Source organism: Lolium perenne, chromosome 3 (genome assembly GCF_019359855.2).
Source record: "Lolium perenne isolate Kyuss_39 chromosome 3, Kyuss_2.0, whole genome shotgun sequence".
Lineage (NCBI taxonomy): Eukaryota > Viridiplantae > Streptophyta > Magnoliopsida > Poales > Poaceae > Lolium > Lolium perenne.
The window spans coordinates 113,092,087-113,104,837 of NC_067246.2; positions in this window are offsets into that span (position 1 = coordinate 113,092,087).

Below are 12,751 nucleotides of genomic sequence, written 5' to 3' on the forward strand. Positions count from 1 at the left end.
CTACTTTATTCTTCCTTGGAGCTCTACTCCTCGTCATCATAACTCGCCTCCGCGTACATCCCTGGGGTCCATCCGGTACATCGATTCGTCTTAGGAACACCGTCCGGAATGAAGATCCTTCCAGTAGGTATGTAATCTGAATCGGAAGAAGTGCCAAGACAGAGATCTGTCATGCCAAAGTAGCTGGATAATGACTCATATGTATCCCCAGTAGGATACAGCTCACCTTCTTCTGCCATCCATGGAGGATTCCTACTCGCTTGACCTCTCATCTTCTTCTTCTTCTTCTTCTTCTTCTTCTTCTTCTTCTTCTTCTTCTTCTTAGTTCCAGAACTCTCACCTACAACGTACTGGGATGTTTTGGGTAGTCCCATCTCCGGATCTAAAGAAATGGAGTTGGTGTCTTTCTCTTCCTGCCCAAAGCTTTGGTTAACGTCTTGGTTAACCGCGCCTCCTTCATCCTCTGTATCACAAGTGATGGGTTCTCCTTCATCCCCAAATGGTTCCCCGAAACGCCAACCAGTTGAATTCTCGATTGGTGACTCCGAGCAGTTTAGGTTTCTGGAATCATCTCCCCCATATCCAGACTCATACGATGTTGACACATGTGGATAGTGCGGGACAAAGTTGGGTGTGAGTGGATCTTTCTGGGACAACTAGTCACTCAAATCTACATAGCTGTCTAGGCTAAAGAAAGGTGTAGTGTGTTGTGGTTGTGCCCTCAGATCACGCATCCGAGTTTGGACTTTATCAGGGTCCGTGAACTCAGTTAGCATGTGCTCAATCTCACCCCTCATCTTCATGTGTAAAAGGTACATCGTGGTCAATAAAGACTTACAGCTATCCATGTGCTGTGCTGCAGCTTCCGGGCTTCTGTGTGCTAACACCAGATGATTCAGAGTGGGATCCTCATCTTCCTCGGCATGAGGTATATGAGAATACTCTGAACATAGCAGCTCTACTGACTTATGCTGCCTTATCTCAAGGATTGCCTTGAATAGGGCCATGTGGTAGGCTGTGGTGATGGTTTTGGCTTCTCCGTATGGCATTATACGACTCATCATAAGTTGCATCAGTAATTGGACCGATACCCTACACTTGGCTAGGATTTCCCCATCATAATAGATATACTTGATAACAGGTATCCGTGGGTCACAATGGAGTTCCTTCAGCATCCCACGCAGGAGATCTGTGATTTGTCCATCATAATCACCGAGCCATCCCTCAACCTTCCTCAAAGTCCTCTTAGGAAAAGTGTTCGCCATTATGGCTGTATACAAAAGCAGAATATTAGTAGTGATGATGCATCATAATAGCTATAATAAAGAATCATCGCACTAAAATATATGGTTTTGCTATTCTCATGTGAATAATCACCATATTTCTAGAGAATCCTTTACTATTTCTACTTGACTCCTACAGGTTTCTTCCCTATACTAGGTTTTTCCAACCTAAGGTCGCAACATTTGCTCTGATACCAGCTACGGTGACCCAGCATACCACTGCATGTTGTAGTATACAAGTCGTTGATATGATCCTTGTGAAGGGACTTCTTCACAATTGCCATATCCCTCAGAGTGGTACAACAGAAACATTGCAGGTCATAACACTCCATATATATTATTACAAACATTGTCTTAACAAGTTGGTATTCTCACAGGTCCTATGAGACCACCCTAAGATACTACTTAAGTACGATTACAACTCATAACTATAGATGAAAGAGCTCAACAACTTATTTAGGTAAGTTCTACGTTGCTCAGCTCTATGATGCTAGGTATATCACTACTCCTCCACCTCCGTGTCATCGGGTCCGTAGACTATCCCATAGTATACTCCTTCAACTCCACCGGTAAGATCAGGTTCCTCGTAGACCAGCTCGTAGCTTCCGTCTGGTGCTCCATCGTTGATGGCCTCCACTTCCGGATCACAGTCTAGCAAGGGTGTCGAAAGAAAGTGAGTACAGAGGTACTCAACAAGTTCTAAAAGAGTAAAAGGTGTTTGATGCACTAGCTACGACCATTGATCAGGAAATCGCAGGTCAATGCATGTTTTGAAATCATTTCTTCAAAAGGTTGCTTTTATTATGAAAACTATGCCCGTCAGTCTTCACAGGTTGACCAGAACTTCGTGGAGTTCCTTTCCTGTCGCGTTCGCAGTTCCCTTCCCGGAACAAGGAGTGACAACCACAATTTGATACACTCTGCAGAGGTGCGTTACTTTTCCCACAAGAGATCCCACCCTTTTTGCCATCCGCAGGGACTTGCCCCCGTTCACACTTCCTTTGGTGTGAGGCCAGGTATGAAAATCCAAGCCCACACCGCCTTCTCCGCGACCCTGCAAACCCACCCTTTTGTACACCCGTACACCCCCAGTAGACTTCTCCCGATAATACGGCTTTACTCACGGTGTACTTTGGACAATCCATCATAGACCGTAGAGCTCAACATCACATATGGATGGGGATTTAAAAGGCTATCCCAACCTACGGCAGTGCCTCCAACACCCCGCAGCTCTACCAGTCCGTTGGCATGCAGGAGGGAAAAGATACGGCTGGCTTCCCTAGAGCCATTATAGATCTCATGGTTAACGCGGTTTGTACGATGCTAGAATCACTGGACGGCATTGGTAATTAATCCTAGGTTAATATAACCCATGCAATGGAACCTCCACCATATCAACACATACCATGGTTCCATTGCCAGCCACATAGTCATATTCATAGTTGGAAAGTAACATTTTATTTGCGATGCAGGAATGATAAGTATATAGCTTTGCATTAAAGTAATAGAAAATACTCAAGTTGGTATGAGCAAGGGTGAACTTGCGAGATAGTGCAGTTCAATGCAGTTGATGGAACCTGGACCTCGGGTTCTGTAAGAAGCATCATTGTCCGGTAAGGACAATGTTATAAAATCCAAATAATGCAGTCATGAATGTATTATTTTATGTGGAATCCCTTTACCCCAATGAGTTATTACAATTTAGGGTGGAGTTAAGATTTATGCCTTTGGCAGTAACTTGCAATTGTTTTTATATGTAACACCACTTTAATTCTCATAAAGTAAAATGATTCAAAGTAAAACTACTTTATCTTGGTGATTCATTAATCATTCCAAAATTATTTGAAATAATAGAGTTGCCTCTATATTTCTGGAATAAAAAAGGAATAGAGTATTTGAACTTATTTAAGATTTTTCCTTGATTTTTAAATACAAGGAAATAATAGTTTGAAATTCCAAGTTTTTATCTTAAATTCATCAAATTCATAAATTTGAATTTGTTTCTTAAATTCTATTTCATATTTTATTCTTGTTAAGAATAATTTTTCATTCACAAATCCAATTTTTAATGGATTTTTAGAGTTGTATTTTATTTACTAAAAATTGGTGAAATTTTGATTATTTTCTTAATTGTGAAATGACCAGAATACCCCCTGGCCCCTATTGGGCCAGCCCACTAACTAAAGCCCATGGGACAGCCCACTAAGGCGTGTCCCATAACGGGTCGGTGGTGCCGAAGCGGCCCACCTCGCTCGCTCACTCACTCGTCTCTCTCACGCGCTCGACCTAACCCTAACCTCTGGCGACACCCGTGGCGATGGCGTCGCCGCCATGGCCGCCGCCGTGCTCCGGCCGTCACCGTGCTTCCCTGACCTCGCCAACTACCTGATCTGGACCGCCGCGAGAGGATCTATCGATCTGTCCGCGTGGTTTCTCCGATTGCCTCCTCTCCTGGTGAATCGCCTCCTCTCTGGATCTACTGGTGAATCGCCTCGGGCGATTGGCTGATCTCCGACGAGCTCTCGTCCTCGCCGTCGACGTGTGCGCCTCCGAGACCGACCTGGCGCGGGTGCTGCTCGCAGTACCTGTGCCTTCGTCTCCGGTGCTGTGCTACGGTGGTGGTGTTCGTGTTCGTCGGCATAACGCCAGCGCCTTCCCTGGCTTTGCAGCTGCTATGGCCGTGCGAGCACTGCCTCGCCGTGCCATAGCCTCTGCCACCAGGCCCGTGTAAGTTGTTCTGCTCCTTCTCCTTCTCCTCTCCCTGCCTGTGCGCCTCCCCTTCTTCCGTGCGTCTTCTTCCTCTTGCTATTCTGCTCTCTGATGATCCTGTGATCATGCAGAGCCTTGCTACTGCTGCTTAAGCTACCTGTGCTTCCATTTTCTGCAAGCTTTGGCCAATTCACCCTTCTTTGGTACTGGCCAGTGTTGCTTTGCTTGCTGTGCATGCCATGTGTTGCTTGCCTAATGCTCCTATCATTATATGATCTTGCTATGCCATGCTGTACTTGCTTATGAGCTTGCTAGTGCTTACTGGCAATTTATACTTGGTTGTCTAGGTGTACTGCTATGCATCTGTGACACTTGTGAATGCCAGTGATGCCTGTGAGGTGCTTCTGTGCCTCCTGTGTAATCCAATGATCCATTGGATCAACCATTTCTTGTTGGCTAGCCTATCTGTGTGGCTTGACTTGATTCAATTGATCCATTTGATCAATTAAATGTCAGTGGCTTGGTTGCTGATTAATTTCTGTGGCTAAGTGAATTATTTCCTTACTGATGCTAATGCTCAAGCATGCCATTGCTACTGTATGTATGTGCTGTTGCTCTTCCTAGCTCACTGGACTTGATCCAGTGGCTATGATGCAGTGACATGTGCTGTGTTGCCTCACAGTGTGCTACTGTCAAGATATAGCATGAATTTATTATGTATTCATGCTTGGATGAATTAATATATGATGAACTGTTTATGCAGTGATGATTAAATCACTTGCTTGTGTATGAATTTGCTGTTCATGATTATTTGACCAGCAAATAGAGTCTGAATCCATTTCTGGATAATGATGCTTTGTATTTGGCTTTGCTTTGGATGGTTCTAAGTGTGTTGTGACCTCAGTAGCCTTGCTACTGATTGGTTGCTCACTTGGTTGGTTGGATTTTTTTGGCTACTCATCTTTGCTTGCATATTTGGGGATCATACTAAATATGAATGCCAATACATCTACTAGTGCTATCTGTGCATGAGATCTTGCTAGTGTGTGCATCTGTGCATGATTGCTAGCTTCTGTGCACAAGATCTGTATCTGGATGATTTCTGTTTTAGTAGCTTCTAGACTGGCAGTAATCCTTGGTGAAAACCAAGTGATGATTTACTCTTTTGAGCATCTGCTCAATCCCATGACTGTGTCATGCATGATTTATGGATTAGATCCATGGGATCTTCTCCAGGAACTAGGTATACCTTGTTCCAGCTCCTAGAGTGAAATAGTTTGTTGATGCAGACTTGTGGTTTGTGTCACAGCCCTTCACCTCCAGGTCTTGGGTGATCTTCTTAGGTCACCATGATTTCTGGTGGCTGAGTGGTTGTGTGTGTTGGTTCTGTTCTTGAGCAAGAACTGGATGAACTGTGCTGTGCTACCTTCACCTTCCCTTGTGAATCCTTATCTGGTCGACTGGTTACTATTTCTAGGGTTTGTGCCCCTTTTATATGAACTCTACTTCTGTTCTTGCCATGACACACAAGCCTGGCTTGCTTTGGTGACTAAGCTTGTGCATTGCCTTGCCGTGGCTTGCCCAGCACACATGAGCTGTGTGCTCTCATATGCTGAAACTTGAGCCCTCTGGTGGTGCTCAGGTTTGGTCTGCTTGCTCTTATCTTGTGCTGTCCAGGGCTTTGGACTAGCACAAGTGTGCAGGACAGTTGGTTCTGTCCAAACTGAATTCTGTCAACACTTAACTCTGTCCAAACTGAATTTCTGTTTAACACTTGACTCTCTGGCTATTACTTGCTGTTTTATTTTGCAGGTTTTGAAGATGAATATGACCATGAAGATATTCTTCAAGTCATTTAGTCTAGGTTTTAGTTTAGGACAATATTGTAATCTTCCTTTTTCATTTCTGTTTTTTATTCATCAATTCTTGTATCAAGAATATTGTAAAGACAATGTAATCTGTGTTGGTTATCAATAAAGCTCAAGTTTTTCTTATGAGCTTTTGATTTATGTAATGTTTATATTCTAGATTAAATATGGTATTTAATATTCAATTTGAAATTCAAAGTCATTTGAATTCATAAGTTGTATTTGAATTGTGAATTCCATTTTCCATAGGGCTTATTGCTTATTGTTCAATGTATTATAACTTGTCAAATGAAATCATTCCCCAAATCAACAAGATACAAAAGAGATCATGTCGAAATTTCCCTAACTCACATTGCCTAACCCTAAGTGCAAAATGAGAGAGAACCTCGATCCCTCTTAGGTTTAGTTGCAATAAGGCGCGAAAATTTCCCCCGTTTTGCGATGAAATGCACATCCCATTTCTAAATCTACCCTTCGTTACTCCTATGTTCTGGGTTATTACAGAGACCCTGGTCTATTAGGTCTCATGTGAATTTGTTTGATGATATTAAATCATTACCATGTTAGGATTAAATTGCATGAGGTGCTTCACCTCATTTAAATCATTTTCTTAAATGATAAGTATGAAGAGGTTGACTTTGGTCAACCTAGGTCATATATTATTCATGAAGGAAATTAAATCTTAATAAGATAATGAGAGTAAATTATTTCTCTAAAAAAGGAAAAGAAACACCTTAATTAGTATGAGAGGAAATTATTTTTCTTAAATAAGAAAACAAAGTCCACCAACCTAGTAGTAATGTGTGATGCTAGCCTAAGTTGTGTGACTCATGTGTGTGCCTAGTCTAGTACTTAAGTTTGGTATGATGATTGTATACCTCGTATTCGATTTTAGACGCTAGTACTGAGGAGTATCAAGAGGAGGAGGAGGTCTACTTCCAAGGAGAAGAAGACCACTTTGACCAATTCCCCAACCAAGGCAAGATAATACTCTTGCAAAGTGCAAAGCTCACCCAGAGCAAGGCATCACCCCTTTTTTACTTTATGTTAATGATCCCATTCCAAGTTTTTACTTTACAAGCTTTATTACTTTTGTTTTGTCAAAGTACCTTTTGATTTATGATTCACTTGGTTAGCATTGGATTAGTTCAAGAGTATCAAAGTTAGCCTAGATGCAAAGCAAATTACTTAGCACCCCTCATACCTAGATGCTAGTGCTAAAATGAAAGTGAATACTCTAGATGGGAACATGTGTTTGTGAAATGATGTGAAAACCTTGGAATGATGAGTCATTTCCACTGAATGATTTTGAAGGTGAATATGACATGAATTTGACTTGGTGAACTGGTTAAAAACTGATGATTGAGTTGGATGCGATACCTTTCCAATTCTTGAGTACCCCCACAATACCTGATTATGGGTAAGGCTTAGCTGGAAATTTAGGTGTCTTAGTATGGGTTCCCTCTAAACAAGCGTCATAGAGGTTATGCCGAGGCTGCCTCCATTGAAAATGAAATGACGTGAACTGAGGTGAATGTACGATCCAAGCCCTGTGCAGTTCCCGGGATAACAGTTGGCTATCACCGGGAGGCCAAGCTCATGGGGAGAGGTGCCTATACTAGGATGTGTAAGTGAAAGGTTAATGGTTGATGATCCGTGTACTGAGTTATGATGATTCGGGGTTATCCCTGACGGATGTAATCAAATGTTGTGGCACAAGTGTGCAACCTCTGCAGAGTGTAAACCTATTCGAATAGCCACGTCCGCGGTCATGGACAGTTGGAAAGGCCATACTATTTCCGTCATCAGAAATTTATATCTTTTTGATCTGTGAATTGAACTTGAAAGGTGACTTTGAATTTGAATCACAACAGAGTTGTGGGAATGACACTAACGTTCCCACTTGAGTTAGTTAGCACATGAGGAGTCTTTTACTAAAATGTTTATGAACTAAAATTGGCTTTATGCAAATAACCCTAGAGCTTAGAACACTCTCAATAGCAATGTTAGTACTTATTAGTTTGCGAGTACTTGAAAGTACTCACGGCTTTGTCCCTGGCTATTCAAACGGCCAGACTATGGAGCCAAACAACAATATGAAGATGACGGTCAGCAGGACGTCTACGACAACTAGGAGCTTCTAACGTCAAGCGTTGCCTGTGGAATAGATAGTCCACTACTATTTCGCTTCCGCTACGTATTTGTGTAATGATCAATAGATCAAGTGTTGTAATGAGACTGGATCATGTGATCCTATTTATGTAATGACTATGTCGGTATTGTAATGAATGACGACTCTTTGATATTCAACTATTATGTCTCGCAAAAACAATCTTCCTGGGATTGCGATGTATGGCATAATAGGCATCTGGACTTAAAAATCCGGGTGTTGACAAGTTGGTATCAGAGCCATTGTTTGACCTTAGGAGACCCTAGTTAGAATGGACGTCTGCAAAACTTAGTTTCAAAACCAAAGAAGTGAATATTTGTGAAAAACTCATTCTCACTCTTATCCTTGAGATCTTTTTTAAAATGAGAAATTCATGCTCTACTTTTCCTTGCCATCCTACATAAAATTTTGCACACTGGACTATTTCTCTAACTTACTCCTCCTCTTTGTTCATAGATGGAGTACAAATGGGAGTTCTATCAGCTTGGTCACGGTGGAGAACTGATGTTCAAAAAGGATTTGAAGCAACTAGTGGAATATCTAGGGCGCCCGTATCCCGAGTTCTTCGGAACACCCCTCAAAAATCAGTTGGGAGGACCACCTCGGTGGGAAGTTTCTGCAGATCTACGAAGAAATCTTGGAGCCCCAATCTGGGAAACCATATGGTTTTCTGTAACGGGAAACACTTGGAAGGAAGGACTAGTCAGAGCCATGCAAGAAGCAATTGCCCGTCTGTGCGGACAGAATATGAACAAGCTCAAGAATACCCGCTTCATTTACTACCCAAGACATGATCCCATGGGAAGACCAATAACCATGCCCCGCACCCGGAGATGAACCACTATGTAGCACACCTGGACTTCATGCTGTACAAGACCCGCAAGGAGTTGGACAACGCCCTCGCCTTTCGCCAATCACATTACCCGTAACGATGAAGAATCCACCCTGAAGAGTATTATCACTCCAGCACTTAAGTAGGTGTGAGTTGTATCAGGATCCCCTTGTATCGTAGAGCGAATGAATGGTTCTTCAAACCAACGGTGTGTTAGATTTGTAATGTGTGATGTTTGGTACGAATGAAAAAGTGTTGTTGGTTTTTACCCCCTCAACACTACTTGAGTTTTCAAGTTTTGAACTTTTAAAACTTCTTGAACTTTAAACCAAACAAACCATAGAAATTTCCCTCTTATCTTATCATCTACCTCGATATTCAGATGGCCCCACCAACCCGCAGCGCCAACCAAGACGCCATGATGCAGATGCTAGAGATGATGATGGCGGATCGCGAAGCCGAGAGAGCTGAACGCGAAGCCAACATCACTGCACTGCAGCAGATCGCTCAGAACAACAACGACCATGGAAACCATGACCACCCTGGGTCGAAGCTAAAGAACTTTCAGAACACCAACCCACCTATTATCAACAAGACCGAAGAGCCCCTCGATGCAGATGACTGGCTCCAACAATGGAGAACAACCTCGAAGTTGCGGGAGTTGAAGCCGCAGAGAAAGTGATGTTTGCCATGCACTACTTAGCAGGACCAGCAAGAGCTTGGTGGACCAACACCCGTGCCATGAATGCGGGACAAATGATGACCTGGGAAGATTTCAAGCTGAAGTTTAGCAAGTACCATGTGCCCCAAGGACTCATCAAGAAAATGAGAGACGAGTTCCGGGAACTCAAGCAAGGGAGAATGTCGGTGGTGGAATACCGCGACAGGTTTCTTACTCTGTCAAGGTACGCCCCGGATGAGACCGACACCAACGAGAAAAGGAAGGAGAGATTTCTGAACGGACTACACGACGAGATGCAAAATGTGTTAGTGAACATTCCGTTCGCTGACTTGGAAGCCCTGGTGGACTCGGCCATACAGATGGAAGGAAAGCTGCATCAAGCCAACGAGAACCGCAAGAGAAGAATGATGAACCAGAATGGACCCCACCACACCCAGAAGTACCGCAACAACTCCTCTGGAGGATTCACCCCAAGATACAACAAGCCAACTACTCAGACTTATCGCCCCAACTACACCAACAACAACGGAGGACCCCCGAAGCCCGGAGGCAACAACACCAACAACCCCAGCAACAACAATAACAACCACAACAGCAACAACAATGGGAACAACAACAACACCAACACTGGCCCGAGGACTGGAAGCAATGCCATTCCCGTCACTCCCAAAGACAAATCAACTGTAAATTGTTATGAATGTGGAGTGGTTTGTCACTACTCCAACGAGTGCCCCAAGAAGCTTGCCAAGATTGCCGCCAATACCGCAGCACCTGCTCAACAATAGCGCCGCTTTGCAGGAAGAAGGAACCAGAACAACAACAACGGCCGTCTCTACCACATGACTGCCACTGAAGCCCAGGAAGCACCCCAGGCCGTGCCAAGTATGTTCTCCTGTTAATCTCATTGCTCAATCTCTCTTAGGAACCTAACTTTTCTTAAAATCTCGGGACGAGATTTTTTTAAGGGGGAAGGGTTTGTAACATCCCAAATTTTCAAACAAAGAAGAAATTCAATTTCCCTTTTTCCAAATTTTGGAACCAACAAAAAATTTAATTAAATTAAGTTTGATACCTAGTGATCCTTGTAATATCCCAGGTTTAGAGGCAACAAAATGAGAGAACACCAAAGTGTGCATTGCAATCATGCATAGAAAATTCGGGGAATTTTCGCGCTTTGAAATAAAACTTACCACAATAACTGAAGTTTCACTTGACTTGCTGGAATTGAAGTAGATCATCAAGTCAAGCGCTATAAACTTCACTGTGATCTTTGCTAAAACCTTGTTTTTGGTAGAGATGATTTGATCTATGGGCTAGATCAAATAGAATTAGTTTGACAACAAACAATACCTTAAGTAAGGATCAACTACAAGATCTTATAAAGGATCTCAACATGCCATTCCTTACAACAACACATGAATAATTATTCAACTGTAAATCAAAGAACACAATTAAGTAAGACACTATTCTATACTTATCTTATCCATGTCTTCTACTAAATAAATGTTCCTACCATGAGTCACATGGTATATCTTTTCAACTACAATACTTGAACCAAGTCGAGAACACTCATATTCATTCTTCATTAACTTTTGATCATTCCAACCTTGTTTCCCAACTCATACCATTAAACCTAGAGAAAACAGAGAATCATTCATATGCTTATATTATGCATTCAATAGAACCTAGCTTAATATTTAAACCTTATCCAATTGAGGTACTTGTTGATACTAACCAATGATACAAGAAATACAAGTCAAGTAATAAACCCTACTTGACCTAGCTAATACTTGAGAGTAAGTAAGAACATATTCTTCTAATAATTATAGAGAGGCAAGTGTTGTGATCATTACAACTTGGTAATGATCATAAACCCTAGAGAAGCCCTACCTATTCAGAAGAGCTCAACCTAAAGAGGTATACTCAAGTATATGGACTTATACTTGATCTTGGAGAGAGAACCATGATTCACTAATGAATTATTATGAGACCAATACTTTGATCATTACAAATTGGGTGATGATCATAAACCCTAAGAATCTAAGTGAGTGTGTTGAGAGAAGTATTAAAGAAGAGAGACTAGTGAGGAATAAGTGGATCATGCTTAATGCATGATCTTACCTTATCAATTGAGATGATAAGTTAAACCTATATGTGTGATCCATAGATGTCATCTATCACATGAAATGATAAATATATCAATAGTAGTTAATCCAGACCAATACTCATGCCTTGTATAGAGTAGTAATGATATTGTATTTAAACCTTGCCTATTCAAACACTTGAGACAAACCTAGCATTTCCTTGATACAATAATTCTACCTAAGTGAGAAGGATAACCTTAGCCACTAAAACATGATCAAAGCTTGTACCATATCTAATCCTAGTTGTGTATTACATTGGTGATCACTACTTAAACCCTAGATCATATTTGAATTTCAATCCAAGTCCCATTGGGATGATAAGTAGAACCCTGCCATACCTCATGCCTATTTATATTGCAATTTAATGAAGAGTATGCAAAATCCTAAAATTTTAACATAGGATCCATCTTAATTAGTTCAAGCTAAAGTTTACTAAAACCAGATTAGTGATTATAGAACTTTCTTAACCATCTTCTTAAAACCATAGGAATAATTCTTCACATACAATCATAACACAATTCCAACCTCATTACCAATTATATGAGACTCTAGCCATAATGAAAATTATATGTGAACAATGCATATTGTTAAGTACTAGCTCAACCTAATCATGTGTTCATTATGCACAGGTTATAAATTTTCAAACCACTTAAATAGATTTGGTTCTCAAATGAAAAAGGAATTGAGATAAAAATCTAAACCTATTTCTATGTTAATTAAACCTCACAACATATCAATCCAATCAAAAATTCAATGTTTATTTAAACAACAAAATGATACAGTAAGCATTATTATCAATTTATGTTGATATTCAAATAGTTTAGAACCTGCAAAACAAAGCAGAAATCAAATGTGAATTCAAACCAGAAAATAGAAAACAAAACAAAATTCAAAACAGAAATTTAAAAGAGAATGAGAGGGAAACTTACCTGGCAGGCCATCGCAGCCCAACAACCATCTCCACGCTAGCCCATCAACTCGGCCCAAGCCACCCAATACTAGCCCACGCAGCGAATCGGTACCGAACAGAAAAAAACCATCGTCTTCTTCTTCTCTGTGAGCG